The sequence below is a fragment of the Cyrtonyx montezumae genome, unplaced genomic scaffold, assembly GCF_038088225.1.
Source record: "Cyrtonyx montezumae isolate F1298 unplaced genomic scaffold, pur_monq_1.0 scaffold_2, whole genome shotgun sequence".
NCBI classification, from domain to species: domain Eukaryota; kingdom Metazoa; phylum Chordata; class Aves; order Galliformes; family Odontophoridae; genus Cyrtonyx; species Cyrtonyx montezumae.
Genome location: NW_027071936.1, coordinates 37,461,614 through 37,481,009, shown reverse-complemented (window position 1 = coordinate 37,481,009; position 19,396 = coordinate 37,461,614).

The following is a 19,396-nucleotide window of genomic DNA, read 5'->3' as shown; positions in this document are numbered from 1 at the left end:
CTAGAGCTAAATCAGCATAGTGGCTTTTGGATTCTGCTTTGTACAGTATATGTATACAAAGTGTTAGGAATACTGCAATAAAAATTGGATAACTGTAATGAAAATCTATTTTTCATAAAAACTTATCTGCCAACTCAACTCCCCAAGGTATTTGAAGTTACTCTCCAAGCTATCTGAAGTTGGCCTCTCCATACCTATTTAGCTGATCATTAGAGGAAAAAAACATAAATGACTTCACAGTATCAAGCTGCTCTGTGGTTAAGAATTTTCCAGTACAACACCATTTCTCAGCAAATTATAAATCTTAGAAAGGAAGTATCCCCTATTTACCTCTCCTTTCTTGTCCAGATGTCTTTTCAATGTCTCAAGATCTACCTACATCTTTAAAAGTATTCTTCCTTAAAAATGAACAAGGAGGCTAACTGACTTCTGTTAGACCTTTAAGGAATAATGAGCAGGAACAGTGCACAGCTTGCTTGCTCCATTCAGAGAGCAATGGCTGCCCACCTCTGCCTCTGGCACCCTTGCAGCCACTGCTGGAAGAAGGCTCTGCCTCCTGTCTGCCAGATGCATACTGGTCCTCTCTGGGAACAAGTGCACTTAAGTATAGTACTTTGTCCACTTCCGCATATCTCCCACCACTATCTTACTCATCACCTTGAGATTTGTAACCATTGTAACCTGACTAAAGTTTTTATGTTTTTCCTTAATGATTGAGTTAACTAATGAGACACGTTTTCATAGCAATGGAACATGATGAATGCTTCGATTTCTCAAAAGGCTACAGGTGCTTTGCCTTCAACCTCATGCTTCACAACATTGTGGCTTATTGGTGTAATAGTTATTTTCTGTACATCTTGAATAAGGGCTTGCATATGAGGGTGAAAATTTGAGTCTACATTTACATGTACAATCCCTTTTCACCCAGCTAGCAGTTTTGTAGCTCAGCATTTGCAAAATACTACAGGAGCAGCAGCAAAATATTTTCCTGTTCAGTCTGCATTTCAAAATGGCAAATGAAGGACTTCATAAAAGTAACATAAACATTCTTACATGTAGTTTGCTTCCTGTTTTCACTATATTATTTTCATTCTTGAGTATTTGTCATCTACTCATGCCTGTCAAAGTCTTCAGAGTTTCTCCCTTAGTCTTTCAACACTTTATTTAATAGAGCAAGCTTTTCAGTTAGCTTCCTTTTCACATTTCATTTATAACACAACTTATTTCAGTGTGCTTCCTTTTGACAAATGAACTAATGCAAATCTGCTCTACTTAAGCAATGTTGTCTGATACTTCTAACAAAAATGTTTGTGGGAAAAGGCAAGAGAACTGTTTCTAGAAAGTAAAACAAAAATGTCTGAGTCTGACTGTTTATCAGTCTGAGTACTGATGAGAATTATACCAGGAAATGTCTGAGACAGAGACGGGTGGAATGGGAGAGTATGAAGAGCTAGCTGAAACAAGCAGATGGTCCAAAGGAATCTGAGAAAGGCTGTTAGCACATAAAGCAGCAGAAACTTGATGATGAATTGGCATTTAGAGTCACTGAATTTCTAGAAGGGTACTGAAAGGAGTCCATCATTTTTACCCAATAGTGGAGTTGTTTAAGTGTTTAAGAGTAGAGTGATGTGAGGATGGATTTCAAAGCAAAGGTGCATGCAGCACATGGGATCCAGACAGTATGTGCATTGGTCTCTTTTGGTTAAATACATTCCTTTAATGTTATTTCATAACAACTATTCATTACTGGTAATGAGCATAGATATGTTGATGAAGATACATTTCCAATTTTCTACTGTCCTTGTAATGTATTAGTAATTTCAATGAGGCCATGCAAAATATAAAATTACATCATCATGCACTCTCATTGCAATATGAGTGGATTGCCACTCTAAATTGTTCATCATTGATTGCAATAAAGACAAAGCATTGGTCTAACTGTTGTCTTGAATTCAATAGCTTAGCTTTATTGCTTCAGTAGCAGCTGTTTAAGTGTGCCTTCCTCTGCCATTCAGGGATGTGATACACTTATTCTGTAAGGAAAGTCCATTAAAATTGTCAGGATTGTGCTTCAGCTCATCACAAGGGATCTACTCAGGTCTAGAATGACACAAGTATATTCAGGAGTTATAAACAAGTAATGAAGGTATTAATGAAGCCCCTTCATTTCCCTTACCTTAATTAAAATTCATAAGAAAAATGAATATTTGTCAGCAGTTCTAAAACTATCCAGCCACCGATAGGCCATTTCTTCCACGAAGGAAAGACACACCAGGATAAGAAACATCCAAAAATATAAGAACACTCTAGAAGTACTGATGAAGTTTGGATCAGTATTTCCTATTCTATCTGGTTGTTAACTGCCAGAAAATTCCTGGACTAGACATCATTACTGATAAATCCTGATTCTATTTAAGAAAGAAATGAATCAATTTTATAATTATCTTACTTGAAGTTTAAAAGGAAAGGCAAAAACATGTTATAAGGGGCCTGGAGTTCCACTCACAGTTATGAATGTTGTCTGTACAGGTGGCGTTTAATACCAACAATCTAGGAGGCAGGAGCTGTTTCTCTCTGATACTCTGGGAGTGCAAATGTCATAATTTCTAACAATTGAGAATTTTTTCAAATTTCAGTAAATTATTTGAAGAAAGAGTTTTGCTGTCTTAGAAAAAAAATATATACATAAGCAAATTGATCAGAATTAATTTAAAAGGTGCAAAATATAATGCCATTTCCTGATCCCATTTTTGAAACAGCATTTATGCAACCCATACACAAGCAAAATCACTTTTTTCCCTCACTTCAAATGTACTTTTTTTTTTTTTCAGAGGAAAGTTCCTCCTTACTTTGATTTTAAGTCCATTTTGCTATAGTAGCTAGTTATTCGTAAGCATGTGTAAGTATTATGGAAATGTTTCTTAATCGTTTTTTAGTCTTTCTCTTCCCTGATGCAGATGGACAAGTTGCTTCCTCTCTCTTTCATATTGTTTGCAATGTGCTGTGTGAACACATGGTGAACATGTGGCAAACATGTGGCAGGCACTCCAGAAAGAAGGAAAAACAAGTTATCACGTATTGTATTCAATGCCCAGGCCTCCCCTTTTATCTTCTGGCAATTTAGTCTACCCCTTTCTTCTCGTCCAATTCAGAATTTGACGTACTAAATGAGCTAATGTCATATTTAGTTATCTTTTCATGAATATCAGGAATAACTAAATTGAGGAATACATTGTTTAAATGGAAAAAGATAGCATTTGTGTATCTTCATTAACTGTGTAGCTTTAACCGTGCAACTTTTGATTCTGTGCAGTAATGAAAGATATTTATAAGCTTATTCTCATGTGTTATTTCCCAGCTAAACTAATTTATGAGCAGGTTGCTAATTTACACAGGTAATACACACCCAGGGTGCCTCCCAAGGAATATGTTTCTGCTTTGTTTTCTAAAATTAAGATTATTAATATTCCGTGTGAATAAAATACAGTTATTATTTTGTATTCATGAGCTTTTCACAAACACTTTATGTCACAAGAAAAATAAATATAAATATCTCCACTACACCTACTCTACATACTTCATTATGATACTCTGTTGTTTTGAGTTTTCAGCCTGAAGCTTTGTAATCAGGATGACAATGGTTAGGCTGATGAAATTGTTAAGCTAATTAATGTATAGCATAGTAATAGCTAGGTTTATCTCTGCACTTCCACTCTCCTGCCCTGTGAGAAGAACTGTTTATAAATAAGCTCACTGATGCTAAAATAATAATAATAATAATAACTCTGTGAGCACAAATCATTTAAGGAAGAAAAGATAATTTTGCAATACAAATATGAAAAATAAACTCCCCAAAGAATTTGCTGTGAATTTAAACTTTCACCATGATAAGTTGTCCTTTACATATGTAAAACTGTCAGACTTGATGATCTTTGAGGTCTTTTCCACCATAAATTATTCTAAAATCTTACCTGATGAAAATTCACATAAACAAGAGTTTATAAAAATTTGTGTAACAATTTTTCTGTACTTCAAAGAATGGTTTCATTCAAATACCAGGGGATTTTTATGGATAATTGAGATAATTTCTCTTAAGTTGAATTCTGAGGTCGCTAGTGGTTGCTACAGTATACAACACATTCACACTCTTCAGCACATTGCTTAAGAATATGGCTTGCTTTATGGCAATGCTTAAAAAAATAAAAAAGATACTTAATAACCCACTATCTGTTCTCCTGGATTGTGATATTTTTCATATGCTAATATAAATATTTCAAGCCTTTTCTAGACATATATCTAAGTGTAAGGCTTTCATCCTGAAATGTAGTAAATTATCTGAAGAAAATATTCTATTATTAGTGATTTTAAGGTTTGAAGGGAAACAAGATTTGTTAATTTTTATAATCATGTCATGATTGTGTTGTGTAACTCTTCAGTACTAATCATTACATAAGTTCTCCTAATAATTTTGAAAATGTATTCAGAATACTTCATTGGAAATATCAAAAGATATTTCAATATAAATGCCAACATTGACAAGTTCATATTTTCTTACATCCTGGTTTGACTAAATTTTTTTGTGACATTTTTGAATTTTGTAACTTAAAAAATAAAATTGTAGGGGGAGAGCAGGTCTGTGCTTAAGCACTTTGGTTTCACAATTCATTTCTTAAAAATATTTTTGGAAATTTTAAAAGAAAATCAAGATAGTGTGGATGTGTATTTCAGGAAGCTAACCTGTTAAAAAACTTGTCAAATGTAAGGAGTGAGATTTGGATATTTTTATCAAAACAATAACTTTTTCTTTTTTTTATTATATGCCTAAATTCTTATGGCATTCTCAGTAAGTAGAACTAAAATTCTCTCACACTTGATAGTAAATGAAGTTTCATTGTGTTCACTTGCATAGTGTATGTTTTTTTTTTATTGTATGGGACAAAAAATCTCTAGTTGTTTTTCCATTATGGTACAATACAGGAACAAGCTGATCTTTACTTCTGCCAACCTATTAAAACCTCATTTTGTTTCAAAGATGGATTTAAGATTAAATTATTTTACAAAAGGCTACATTGAGAAGTCTATATCACATATTTAAAACTGTGATTTAAAAAGAGGATTTCAAACACATTGTTGCTATTCTTTTGCTAACCTCTATAAAATACATTATTTTCCCAGCAGTTATGCCTTCTGTTGAGAGTTATTTTATTTTTACAGATAGCTTGATTTCCTTTTAATTCATCAAAGTGTCCCACATCACAGCAAGAGTAAATCTAGGAGCAACTGCAGGAAAATCATTGAAATCATTTTTGTATTGATTTTCCACATTTTTATCCACTTTATAAAGGAGTTACATAAGAACTCCAGGAAGCAAGAAGTGCCTACGTGTAGTACAGTGATCAGAACAGCTTAAATCATGAGAACTAAAGCAATTCCCTGAGTCTAGGGAATATTTTATTAGAATAATACAACAAATTCCAGCAGTTATCTTTAATGAGTTTCTAAATAAGCTTTAGTATCTTCTTTAATACAATGTAGGCTGATTTGAAACCAAATTCGTAGCATAATTTGGGTTAACAGCTACCCATTTCCTCTAAATTAGGAGCAGATAGGAAATGAGTTATTAATAGACTGCATGGAGTAGAAAAATATCTTTGTAGAACCCTTTGCACTTCTAATGTATTTCACTACTAACAGTGAACTGTCCCATCAAGCCTTTGTTATTGTTCTTTCCAATCAAAATCTGTCAAAATCTGTAAATGTGTGAGGTATCCTTATCCATTTATTATTATTATTATTGTTGTTGTTGTTGTTGTTATTTATGAATAATAGACCTAAGGTGCTTGAGATTATACTTGAAAATATTTCTCTGATTTCTAAATTAAAACATTTCATATGTTGAATAGTTGAACCTCCTCAGTTTTTAGAAAGGAGGGAGTTGTCTTCCTTAGTCTAACACTATCTTTATCCTGTGCATTTTAGACCAGCACTTTCCTCTAGAACCGTTCCTGGATGAATTGAGAGTGATTGATTGGTTCTGAGGAGTACCACCAGAAAAGGAAATACATTATAAATAATATTGGGCTAACTTTCTCCGCCAAAAGATTTCTGTCTTTTTCTGAAGGAAGAGTTCAGTGTGCCCTTGAGAATTTCAGTTTTATTTTGCTAGAAATGCTTGTCATAATGCTTACGCTGAAACTTGTCACCCTAAATGACATTTTGCTTTTCTTCACTTCCCTTTGATTTTGGTAAGTGCCTAATTTGGTGCTTTCTCCCTGGGCTTCTGGTATCATTATATAAGCATTTGGGCCCAGTCCTTGAAACTGGGACAATATAACTACTGTCTTCTGTAATGGTTATTTTAGGCTTGTTCCTATTAACATTTCATTGTAATACAATGTTATCAGAAGAAGAACAAGGACAATCTTGTTAATTAAAATGGCATTTTGGATACCCTTAAGGTTATGACAAATGGATAAAAGGCAGGAAATGTAATATAAAGTTTGACATGCTTTATGATTAGCTTAGGCTTGTCATGTTGGGTTTAAGCTTGGTGGTAAAACATGCGAGTTAACAGTGAGACTATCTTCGTTGTAATATAAGAATATTCTCTTATCAGAAAAAGTTATTGCATCCTATAATTAAAAATAAGATTTTGTATCCACAGGGTTTCCCTTAAAAGCTAGAACTCATTTCCCATGTTACACTTTTAAACATAATACATCCCTCATCTCTGTTGATGAGGCAGCAATTTTTTTTTCTTTTAAATCTAGAGCAAAAGAAAGCAGAGTGAGATCCTTCCTCTCATCAAGATTTCTTTTTGTGTGTGTGTTTTAATTCACGCTGTTAGTCTTAATCTTAGTTTCGTCATCCAAAGGGAAACGGCAAGCCTGCCCTTCATTTCAATACAGCTGTGCTGCGCTATGGGGGGTTAAACTAGCTCATGCACTAAGAACAATGTAGCAACCCATCCCACCTGAAAATTTTGTAACCAATGCTGAATGCCATGCTGTTGTAACTCCAGCGAATAGCTAACTGTTCTTTGGAGAGGAGTGGGAATCCTTGCCTGAGCAGCTGTCCTAACTTTTGCTATAGCAAAGGACAGGTTACCTTCTTTCATGCTTTTTTTATTTTTATGGATTTAAAATTGATTCTTGGTACCGTGCTATAATTACATCCTTAAGAGTCATTGTAAACAAGAAATATTCTTTTCATGTATTGTGATACTTTTACCAATACTGAGTTGCTGTTCAAGTGCAAGTAATGTAGCCCTTAAAATGCTTATTAATATACTTCATGATACCTTTGCTCAGTACGCAAGAAAATTACAGAAATCTACTCAGTAAGCTAACACATTCACAGTTCATTGGAAAGGATCTGATTACTTTAGATGCAAGATTCTTCAAAATTTCCTTTTTTCAAAAGAGCTAGGACCATTCAGTGCCTGTCAGCTGAGGTCTCTAAGCACTCTCAATTACTTATATTGACCAACAGCTAAAAGGTAACCAAGTGGCTTCAGTCAAAGAAGATTTACATTCTTGCAGGGCAATTCTTCTAATTATGACTACTAGAAGTCTTTCTACGGGGTGTTTTGAAGATAAAACTTCTTGATCAAGAGAGATTTCCAGGATGGTTTCAAGGTTATTAGAAGCCCTCAAAACAATTTCTTTTCATCTGTGTATTCTGGGGTTTTTTATCTTTCCATTTGTCTTACTAAAGAGAAATAAGAAAAAGGGACTTTTTTTTCTTTTTTTTCTTTTCCATGATTTGGAATGTGAGATTGAATTTTATCCTCATTCTCTAAATGATTATGAATGAATGGGTGTAGCAATACCTGCACCTAATTGAGTTTATGTTTGGGGTGAATATCAGAAATTTATTGGCCCAAGAAGTAAATATCGACTTCCACAGAGTAGTCAGAAGTGTTATTTTATGTGCTCAGTTTTGCATTTCAACAAAAACAAGGGCACTCCTGACATTCATTCAGCTGCTCATCACTGGTTGATGTTCATGCAAACCTGGAGATGTTAGCAGGGCTCCTTTTTCACTTGGAATTTCTGTTGTGTGATTTTGTTTGCTATTTCATTATAGCAGGCATTTATGTTCCAGAAATGCTAGAAATATAATACTTGAAATTCTCTAGTTATAATTCAGAAGTTAGAGAGGAATTGGTGATTTTTATTCATACTTTCAAGTTGAATTCATATGTATAGTTGTTTCCATTTCTAGATATGAAATATTCAAGAGTTTATTGTTTTTAAAAGTAGACATCTGTTTTAAAACTCCATGAATAATTAGGTCTTGGAATAATATTTCATATGTCCATCTCATTTCATTATCACACATCAACTTTTAATTCCCTGGCAATAGAAGTCTCTTCATTACTATCATACAATGTTAGTATTTTAAGAAATGAAATACTAGAAAAATCTCAGTTTGAGAAGTGTGTTGCAAAAATCAGTTAACATGCATACAGATGAGAAAATTCATTTAGTTAAGATCAAATGTGAGGGTTTCCGAAGTTAGTGTAACTGCAGGGAATCCGCCACATTGTTTCTGTAATTCCAGCTCTAATTTATTTCTTACAATGTTCTCCTTCGAATATTTATTGTTAAACAGTGCTCATTCCACCTTTTAGAAATAATCTATCAAAAATAATCACTGAAAACAAACTTTAATTTTGGTCAATTAATATACAAGCTCACATTTATATTTCCACTCTCCTATAATGGAACAACTGGAAGTAGTTTCTTTGCTAAGGTAGGCTACACTTTAACTTGAGGATACGTATATAAGCCAAGCATTTTAATTCAAAAGATCTGAAAGTAAAAAAATAAGCAGTGCGACACAAAATTGCCACCCTACAAACCACTGCAGGAGTCATATTATAAAAAATAGTCTTAAGTAGAAATTTAATTATTTCTGTTCAGTAACTGGACATTTTTGTAGGTGTGTATAGCACAAAGGTATAGCAGCTGACACTGATTCCATATTGTACTTGAAGTTCCATTTGGAGTAAACTGAAAATACAAAGGACATCACACATAAAAATTTGAGTCAATGGAAATTGATGGCATTAAATAATAACAGTCAGAAACCTGCTTCTTGGCCTTTGATATTTTATTTTCCATACCTGGTTGCCTTTGTTAATCACTGGTCCATTACCATCTTCACCTTTTATTTCACTAGAAATACTTTTTATTTCCTGAATGACTGTACTAAATATACACTTTACTAAAGTATTACTCTTAAAGGTGTGCTGTATGACATGAACACAAATTTGTGACATTGCCTTTGAAAGAAAAATAAAATGAATGGAAAGAAGTGGGGTTTTTTGCTGTTGTTTTTGTTTTTGTTTTATCATGACTGTCACTATCTTATGTTGTCTTGGCCCTAGGAGTTTAAATCAGTGAGAAATACTGACAGTAAAATCCAGCTCAGTTTTCTTCCTGACTTTTAGTTTGTTTTATGCATATAAATGTGCCAGCTAAATCACCTTGAATTTATTTAAATGCTTCATAGGCTTCTCAGTCTGCTCAGTCCTAAATACTTTTTTTTTTTTTTTTAATATACCAGGAGCTACAAGAAGAGTTGCAGCTCTAGTGTTTGCCCTCTGTTAGACACAATAATATATGCCATGGATCCACAAAATGAGCTCATCAAAACTGTCTGCATGACTAAAATTCTCTCATTAACTTGTACAAGGAAGGTTATTTCTCTTTCTTTCACATTTTAGCACTAATTTTCTGTTTGCCTAATTATTTCTCAATGACAAACTGAAGTTTTCTGTTTCAGTAACAGGTGAAAAGGAGAAACCTCCTGCATCTATATTGATATAATATAATAATATACATATCACCATGCCAAACTTACATTTACTTTTCCTAACATCAGAAAGTAAATACATTTTAAGGGGCAGAAGAACAACAAAGCCTTAGGCAATGAGCAAAGTGAACATCAGGTGAAAGACAAAAGCCTGGAAGAATTGATTATGCCACTTGGCTGCTCTCCTGAGGAAGATAAAAGAAGCCAGGACATGCTCTGCTACTCTCTGCATGTAGAAATCAGACTTGGAAACAATACTTTGACATCTCTGCCATGCAGATAACTCCAGCTAGCAAGTCTGCTGATATAACTATTTACATTTTGTATTTTTTGTGCCCATTGATTGACAGCTACAGAACACATTCTACCAGCTTGATATTTGTGCACTGGCTTTATTGAGAAAGAAAGAATTAAGATAGGAAAGGGATGAAATTGCAAAGATAAATTGATTAAATAAAAGGTTAAGATTCCTGAGGGCTCAGTGTTCTGCCAAGATCATAAATGTAGAACTTGAGCCAAAGTATCAGGCCTTTGTGTACACAGTGAAGGGCGTCAATTACTGTACAAACTTTTGACTGTTCAAAGCCTGTTGGAAGACGTAGCTGCACAAGAGTACAACTTGATATAACCTCAGCCTCTCTAAGTCTGGGTTGTCAATACGGTTCTACCTGTTAAGCTGTAATACCTCCAAGCCAGTGCATGAAAGGGCACCGTGCTACTAGCATTCAGTTCCCATCAAATACAGTGCTAATCAAAACTCATGACATTGCTAGGTACTGTGCTGGATCTAAGTGGAGGTACTGTTTTGCTAATAAGAAGATCTAAGTCGTGGTAATTTTCTGGAGAAGGAAGAACTTGAACTCTGAGATACAAAATCCAGCCTCCAATTTTGACTCAATTTTGACTGCTGTTTATTTTGAAAAGAAAAACTAAATGAGAAGAAATGTTAAGGAGAAGAAATCTGTCCAGAAGTGTCCTAATGTAGCTTCTCCCTATGTTCTCTGCAAGTTAGGCTGTCCAAAGGCATGAGTATGAAGAATCTAGCTGCAGCAGGTTTAAAATAAAAGCCAATAAAAAATGCAAGAGCTTGGAGATAAAGCTCAAAGTTTTGATGTCATGTTCTCAAGATAGAATGATCTGCCTGTTGTTCTGAGCCTAGCCTTTCACTTTTCTAGATATGTGAGCTACAACAGTTGTATCTTCCTACAGATGTTAGCATCATCCTTTGGAGACAATGGAAGGAAGGTCTGCAGAGCACTCTTTACAGTGATCATTCTACCAATGTCCCACCACAGCACTGCTCCACTTCCTTCTGTCCCCATGGTCTTCCTTACCCCAGCTAGGCTCTCTGAATCCTCCTGACTGGAACAGAAACCTATGCACATACTTGTTTTATTAAGAAACCTTTGTTAGTTCTCAGATGATTATTTATCTGTTTCAGAGTCCTCCAGTTCACTGCTCTGCCACTTGAGAAGAACAGTATTGTATCATTTCAATATATTTCATGTCACCACTATTCTTAAGAAAATATTGCAGTTCTGTCATTCTGTCTTCACTTGAGAGATACACTCTACTTCAGCAAAAATTGCTTGTTACATCTGTAAGATATGTAGCAGAAAGTATGCCAAACTCAATTTCTTACAATCAAAATGGAGCTTCACTTATGTTGATGTAAATCCAAAGCTCTAACAAGAGGCAGAAAAACTGATAAAGTTATCTCCTGTGCTCAGGTATGGAAATTACAAAACACTGAGTTCTGACAGAAGTCATGAAATATTTGCACTGAAGAGGGTAAGATCATATTAGCTAAGCTACCAATTAAAGATGTTAGCAGATGTAGAGTTCTAAAATATGAAATGGCTATTATGTAGAATAATTGCTGGGTGCCCAGTAAAGGGAAAGAAATGGTAAATAAAGAGGAGAGTCAAAAAATTAGAAAAAGGGGAAAAAAAGGATATAGGGGAAAAAAAAAGGTATCTAAGGATACAAGTGTGGTATTAGAAGAGGGAAGTGCATTAGTAATAAAAATAATGTACTTATATCAAGAGGTGATTTTCCAAAAGTGAATTTGAATCTGCAGTCCTGAACTTTACATGACATCAATATAAGCTGCCTTGTTACTGCCTTGTATACACACTTGTAATATGAAAGCTGACAGCCAACAGACATAAGAAACAGCACACTACCTGTCTGCGGCCATGTGTGCTGTAGCACACTTCTCCACTTAAAATAAGTCTTTGATAGACATTTCTAATGGGCAAGACATTCATGTTAAACTTTTCCTTCAGTGATGAACCGTGCTGGGAGTGTACAAAAGATAAAGGATGCTGCAGGAAGGTGATTGGTGACATCGCATTGAATTTAATCTATTAGAGCAGAATTATTTTAGCTGGCATTCATCTTACTGAGAGAATTATTTCTTGGCACTCACTACTGTAGCAACTGAACACATAATGAACATTAATAGATTGTTTTCATCATCATAAGCCTTATGTGAGCTGAGTAAGAATTAGCCTCATTTTGCAGGTGGTGAACTAAGCTCCATCCTTCAACATGATGAACGTGTCCTACACAGTGTTGTATGCCCTCAGTTCCCATTGGAATTGCAGAGTGGTAAATACCTTGGTGAAAGCTTTCAGACATCCAACATTTTATTCAAGTGATTTGCTGAAAGTTCTACATGTGTGGCATTTCTTATTCTCAATTACACTAAAACCATATTACATTAACTGGGCAGGAAGCCAGAAAACACAATCTGAACCTTAACACAGTAACTCAATGCCTTAACCACAGGGTTGTCCTTCCCCCTTAGAATGGACACAAAAAAAAAAAAATCCAAGATTTTCATCAAACATAGATGTTAGGTTAATGGAAGCAGCACATTCCCCTGGCACAAAAGAGAATCTGCCAATGACAGCTAGTGGATAGAAGAAGGAAAATGAGTGTGTGAATGTTAGGAGGAGGGAAGAAACAAAAGGATAGAGTGGCAAGATGGAAAGGATGTGGGGAAGGTCATTAGCAGCACAATGTGATGAGTGAGAATATGCTTATTAGGTAGAGAGTGGAGAAGAAATGCTGCAAATGGTAAAACATGAATAAATGCATTGCACATGTTTTCAGTAACCAAACTTTTAGTACTTGGAGTGTTATTTGTATAAATCTCTGGAAAAAGAAGTTGTGTGTAACTTAGAACATGATAATAGTTATCAATATAATTTGATTTCCACCAAATCATATTTTATATATTTGTTGTTGTCTTTTATGAGTCATGTATTATTTCTTTATTCTGTTACAGTATTCATATTGATCATGTAATTATTAAAGGCTGAGATATACTTATATATAATGCACCATCACTACAGCAACAAAATAACTGTACTTCGTTTTTATTTATTTATTTATTTATTAGCGTTGTGATCCATTTAATTTCCCTATAGGTTCTCTTAGGTGCTGCACAACAGATTCTAGACAACTACTTGAGATAATACTTGCTGAAAGTATTTCAAATTATTGGGAGTTTTGTTCCTAAAATGAGAGAATATTATAGAGAGTGTCTGATCTTGCACCTTTGTGTTCTATCACCCTCTCTGACTCCTTTTATCTCCTCCAGTTTTGCCAATGCTGATTTCTGCCAAACAAGTATATCACAAGTTGTCCAAGAATATTCTCCTTTCTTTAACCAGTTTGTTTCATATTATCACTTAAATATTCAGGTGCTGTCTTAAAGAATTCCTGTTCCTACCCTGTCAGTGTTATACAGTTCTGAAAAACGGGACGATGGACTGCCTAGACAGAAGCACAGTCACATGCATATTTATGAAATAAATTCAGGTTTTCTTGAGAAAGATAACATGTTTTACCAGAAAAAAATAAAAATAAAAAAATTGTACTGTTAGTCTGAGGCCCACAGGACCAAGTTCTTCTAAGTAGTCCTTGAGAAAGTGCTACAGTATTGCTAAAATTATAGAGTGGGATGAGAGAAGGCTCCAGAATGAGCTGGCCCGATTACTCCATTTAAATTTCCACAGTTAATGTTATCTATTGTACCTCCGGTTGAAGATACCACTGATGCCTAACGCTTTTACCTGGTTCTTCATATGCACTGACCACAGCCTTGAGGTACGGCACTCTTTGATCAAAGACAGAGCTTTTAAAATGATCCTCCCAGATTTGCTGTATCAGACTTTTCCTGCAATAGAACGGTCAGCAGGATTTGCCATTCTTTCAAACAAACATTAAGAGCTGTTATTCACCTTGTTCTCACTTGCTGCTCAGAAAGGGAGAACTTGTTACCCGAACTTCTGTGGGTCGGCTACCAAGAAGTAACAAATATCCATCAGCATAACAGTAGGGGGAGACAAAAGGGATATGATTGGCACAAGCCACCCGCTGGGGGAAATGGAGCCGAACTTTCAGTCAGTCTATTAACACTGCAGTCGCTCACCAGAACTTTTCCCCTACATTGGTCATTGCCTGCTTACTTTCAAAGAGAGAAGTACGGTATGTCAAAATAACGGACTTTTCTGTTAAAAATAAGTGATTGATGTTTTGCATTTCACCTCTAGAAGAAATGGTCACTTTCTGAAAGTGTGTTACAAATGTCCCTCCAAAGTGATATTCCTTAGGCAATAGCTGCAAACTCTTTATTATTTTTATACAGCAGAAATACAGTAAAACATCTGCTGAATAATCCCACTTAAGGTTTAAACTCAGCGCTGCAGAAAGCTGTCATGGTGATTTTGATTTCAGAGGCTGAGAGAAGGGGAAAATGGTGAAAATTGCTCTGACCTTTACTCCCAGTATAATGGAAGTGGATCATTGCTGTGGTTACTGTATAGAGAGCTTTGATATTTTAGGATGAAACCATAAGTCGTTATTCACTCTTCAGTTTTCAGAAACCACACACACAGCATAAATGTAACTTAGACTTAAAGAAAAAAATATATGCAAACACACACACACAGATCAGCTCCCTACCACAGAGAATATCAATGTGCAGCAAATTGGCAGATTTTGATCCCTTACCTGTACATCTTGTCTCTGCTCAAGTTTATTCCTTCTGTCCTTTGAGTTGTCTGTTATCTTAAAATTATGGCAGGTATCAGAATACTCTCAAAATATTGCTGTGCCTCACTCAAAGGAGAGCACAAGGACACACATGTAACGGATATAAGTTTGGAGACGCTCAGAATTAACTATGCATTGCAAGAGCAGTAAGGATTCCAGCAAGTTAGTTTGACTTGCACAAAAGAATTGTAGAGGAAAACATGACTAGGATGCTTTTTAGGGACTGTATTAGCCAAGGCAGTGATGCAATGGCAAAAAGACAAAGCTGTGAAGGAGGATTTATGTGACCAGCTCTAGGAATTAGAAGGGAGACTGGCAAGGCAATCATATTATGCACATTAAAATCTATGAGCATATAATGAAGTAGCAGAAAATAAGCAGGAAATAAAAAGAGAGAGAAAGAGGGAGTGAGAGAACAGTGATTCGCTTTCTCTAAGAACTGAAGCTCATTATTTTCAAAACTTATGCAATGAGCCATGGGCAAAAAAAACCCCAAACTAATATAGAACTGTATGATTAAGACTATCCATAGCTTATAGACCTACCTGTATCTGCATTGTAATTTTTCAGCTATGATATTTATTTTTTAATAAGTGTTTGTTGTACTGCTGATGTCATCACATTATTAAACGCTTCTCAGCTAAACATAAACAAATCCTCAGAAAACTTAATGGAATCTGTAGTTTCCCCACCACCACCACCACAGATACAACATTGTTTCAATTGTTTATTATCCAGTGTTAATTGGCATAAGGTCAAATATTCAATCCACTTCTGTTATCATTTTAATCTAAAAGAGCCTAAGGGCATTACCAGACATTACTTAATTGGGATTTCCCTTCAAATACATTTAATGAAATGCTAATGATATAAATAGGAGGTACTGAAAACTAATAACTTACAAGAAATTTATAGTATGCCATGTATTGTCTTTGCATTTGGGTGCACATACTTTGTTTATAGGCTTCAGTTATTGATGTCACTTTCACATTTCCAAGGAATGGAATTTAATGTTAAAATATTCTGTAGTTATCCTCCACCCATTTTTAAAATGTGTCATGAGCATACTCCAAAATTCTTAAAACATAAAACAAGAAGTAAAAATGACTACATATTTTGCAAATAGAATATTCTCAGCAGGCCCAATATAAAATAGATTGATTCTCTTATCTAATCACATGTTATCAAGAATGAGCATATTGTATACTTACCATGTGACGTACATAGGATATTATGAACCAAGAGGAGATACACAGAAAGAAAAATGACAGAAATGAAGATAAAGTGTATTTCCCATCTTCCCCGTGTCATATGTTTTGACTTGTTTCCTAATGGCATTAAATTTTATTATTTCCAGTTTTTTGTTTTGTTTTGGTTTGTTTTTGTTTGTTGGATTTTTGTTGGTTTTTTTTGAGAGAGAGAGAGAGCATTTCAGTGGTGAGTGGAGTTAAATCCAGCTGGAGAGAGCTGGAAGTCTCAAATGGTGTTTCCCAGGTGTCTCTACTAGGGACTTTCCTGTTCAGTATAGTTATTGATGACCTGGACAAGGGGATTGAGCACACCCTCAGTAAGTTTGCAGATGATGCCAACATGTCAGGAAGTGTCAAACTGTCCAGAGAAACAAATCCCCCCAGAGGGATCTGGACAGGCTGGATCACTGGGCCAGTACCAATGGGATGAAGTTCAACAAGATCAAGTACTGTGTAATGCACTTCAGCCACAACAGGCAACAATGCATGCTTGGGGCAAAGTGGATGGAAGACCGTGTTCAATAAATAAACCTGTGGGTGCTGGTAAATGCTTGTCTGAACATGAGCCAGCAGTATGCCGAGGTGGCCAAAAAGGCCAATAGCATCCTGGCTTGTATCAGAAATAATGTTACCAGCAGGAGCAGGGAAGTGATCATCTCTCTGTACTCAGCACTGCTGAGGCCACACCTTGAATACTGTGTTCAGTTTTGGGTCACTCACTATAGGAAAGACACTGAGGCACTGAACTATTTTCGTAGAAGGGCAGTGAAGCTCATGAGGGGTCTGGAGCACAAGCCTCATAAAGAGCAGCTGAAGGAACTGGGTTTATTTCCTCTGATGAAGATGAGGCTCAGGGGAGACGTTATTGCTCTCTACAACTACTGAACAGGAGGTTGTGGTGAGATGGGTGTCACCTCTTCTCCAGGATAACTAGTGGCCAGAATAGAGGGAATAGCCTCAAGTTATGCTGGGGGAGATTCAGATTGGATGCTAGAAAAGATATATTCTATGAAAAAGTAGTTAGGCACTGGAATGGGTTGCTCAGAGAGGGGGTGGATTCACCATCCCTGGTGTTCAAGAAACACTTAGATATTGTGCTAAGGGACATGATTTAGCAGGGAAATATTGGTGGTAGGTGAACCACTGGACTGGATGATCTTGAAGGTCTTTTCCAACCTTGGTGATTCTGTGATTTTCTCCTGCAAACAGTTTAATCTTTCAGTGATATAATTAATATTTCTGAGTACAAAGCACTGCACATTATTTGAGTCAGTTAAATATCTTTGACTTACTATTATTCAACAGAGTAATTGGGGAGAAGATAACAAACTAAATAAATGTAATTAATATCAAACCTTTAAACAGGAGATGAATGTTTTCTTTGCATTTTTAATTCTGCATTGGACAGCAACAAGAGCAAAACCTGCAGCTGATCAGCTTAACAGAAAAGCGACCCATTATAAGAACAGAGACTGAAAATCAAAGGACTTGCAAGCTTTGCTGTTGTTACTGAGGAACTTTATAAAGTCAGTAGCTAAACAGATAAACAAAGGAAACCACAGTACCTGCTAAGACAGTTTGAAGAATTTAAATTAAAACTTCACTATTATTGTTCTTATGTAACCCTGATGTAAGGAAAACATCTCCAAACATATTATTAACAAGCCTCATGATGGAAACAGCATAGAAAAGTCAGATATTTTTCCAGAAAAGCTTGATTCCGCCATGGATACTGAAGGCAGGCTCGTATTCTTAACATATTGATAAATGTACTGTAATGTGTATCTAAAATATGGCTGCTTGTCACAAGAATAGTGTATGCAGACATATTCTGTGGCAAAATCAATTCATAAAATCATGGAAACATAGAATAATTGAGGTTGGAAAAGACTACTAAGGTCTTGTCCAATTGCCAGCCCATCATCACCATGCCCAGTAAACCGTGAACCTAAGTGACACATCAGTCCTTTTCTTGAAAACCTCCAGGGATGGTGACTCCATCACCACCATGAGTAGCCTGTTACTCTGAGTAATTGTAAACTCTGAGAAAACTCTAGCATTGTCACTCTGAGAATTTTTTTCCTTATAGCCAGCCTTAACTTCCCCTGACACCACTTTAGGCCACCATCTCTTGTCCTATCTCTAGTTATCTGGGACAAGAAGCCAACCCCAATCCTCACTAGAACCTCCTTTCAGGTTGTAAAGAACAATGTTTTATTTGAGCCTCCTCTTCTCCAGACTGAACAATCCCAGTTCCATCAGATACTTTTCATAAGACTTACATTTCAGACACTTCCCAGCTTCGTTGCCCTTCTTTGGATATGATACTAGAGTCCCTCGCCTGAAGTCCATTATAAGGAGGAACAAACTACAGATACTTTAGGATTCAGGCTCCTAAGATTACAACTCGCCTCATACAGAAAAAGTTATCTCCGCACCCCAGCTAAGGACTGATCTGGAGCAACTGTCACTTGTCCTGGATCTGAGTTAAAGTATATTCCTACCTCCTTGTGGCCTTCCAGTACTTGAAAGGACCTTACAAGCAGGAAGGAGACCAACTTTTACATGTTCTGATGGTGACAGGACAACTACGGTTCTATGATTCTTAAATTGGACTTAATGGTGTTTTGGGTACTTTTCAGTCTAAACAATTCCACATTTCTATGGTTCTATGGTTCTTCCGAATGTTTAGTTATTACCTCACACATTCAGTGCATATAAAAACTGCAGAATTAATGTGAGCAGTCAGCACAAAATGAGGGTACAGCTGAAATGCCAGAGATTTTGGTATAAATTTCTGTCACTGTGTAGAGCTGTACCTCTCCCTGACTGAGGTCTGCTACACAGCAGAACTGAGATATTTTACTGTTCCATTTTGTACTTGCAAATAATTCTGTCTAATAATATATCTGTGAAATTACTGAGTACAATGTGTCCTGAAAGACTGTGTGTCTCAGTTTGACTGAAATCTACTTGTAATTTTTCCAGTAATTTTTCCAGTAATTTTTTCCAGTATATTGGAATATAAAATATTTTTACACTGAAATAAAAAAGAAAAAAGAAGGAGGATGTTGGGAAAGGAAAGGTCTTTTTTCATCCTCTTTCTTCTGCAGCTGCATGAGGATGAAGTAGTCTGCACCACAGCGCAGTTTTGTTGTAGAAGATATCCTAGCAGATAAAAAGAAATAACCTTGTCACTTTCATTATCTTTTGCTGAAGTTAACATTATGTCATTATGTTTCCAATGTTTTATAGTG